Source organism: Saccopteryx bilineata, chromosome 4 (assembly GCF_036850765.1).
Source record: "Saccopteryx bilineata isolate mSacBil1 chromosome 4, mSacBil1_pri_phased_curated, whole genome shotgun sequence".
Lineage (NCBI taxonomy): Eukaryota > Metazoa > Chordata > Mammalia > Chiroptera > Emballonuridae > Saccopteryx > Saccopteryx bilineata.
Genome location: NC_089493.1, coordinates 62,735,753 through 62,736,708, shown reverse-complemented (window position 1 = coordinate 62,736,708; position 956 = coordinate 62,735,753). Strand labels below are relative to the sequence as shown.

General features: G+C 49.5%; 1 pseudogene; it reads right to left on the bottom strand.

Annotated features, from left to right (window-relative positions):
* Positions 1-323: 323 nt before the first annotated feature.
* On the bottom strand, positions 324-726 carry LOC136335443 (small ribosomal subunit protein eS24 pseudogene; annotated as a pseudogene).
* Between the last annotated feature and the right edge of the window lie 230 nt (positions 727-956).

The window sequence follows — 956 nt, the reverse complement described above, 5'->3', positions numbered from 1 at the left end:
CATTAGAGTGTGGTATCCAGAGCTCCATTCTCTTTCTTGGGGCTTAAGAATGTTCTAAAATACTGTAAGGTGGGAATGTAGTGCCCAGAATCAAGAGAAAGGGAGTATACAAAATTTCTGGCATGAATGGGCATCCCCCTCCTGAGTGGTGACCAGGCAAGGGGCTAACTTCAGAGGGAGGGGAAGGAGGAACACCTGGCGAGTCCTGCATGGAGCCGCCTGGCTCCCACTGTGCTCCCTCAAGTCTCTTGCAGTGGCCCTCAAAGCTATTTTTTTTTTTTTAATTCTTAGTTTATTAATCTTCTCATGAAACATCTGCACAATCACCACAGATAAAGCCACTGCAGACTCTTCACTGCACCAACATTGGCCTCTGCCGTCCCCCTGACTTGCTTCGTTCTGTTCTTGTGTTCCTTCCTCCGTATCCTTGAGGTGTTTTTCTCACACAGGCCACGCCTTGCAAGTCCACGTTTGGGTTCATTTTTCTTTGTATAACCCAAGGAATCATAAATCACACCGAAGCCAGTTGTCTTACCACCACCAGAATGGGTTCTGAATCCAAATACAAAGGTGACATCTGGTGTACATTTTGGCTAGTATTCCCCAAATTTCTGTCTTAGGTACTGTCGCCTTCCCAGGGTGAAGGATGTCCATGACTGTTTGTTCCCACTGAAGTAGCCTATTGGTCATGAACTTCCTGGTCTAGATAGTAACGGTGTTGCTCATGATGGTGGCCGAGCTTCAAGCAACCTGGGGGGGAGGAGAGCCCTCACATCTATTTTTTTTTTTTTTTTCATTTTTCTGAAGCTGGAAACAGGGAGAGACAGTCAGACAGACTCCCGCATGCGCCCGACCGGGATCCACCTGGCATGCCCACCAGGGGCGACGCTCTGCCCACCAGGGGGCGATGCTCTGCCCATCCTGGGCGTCGCCATGTTGCGACCAGAGCCACTCTA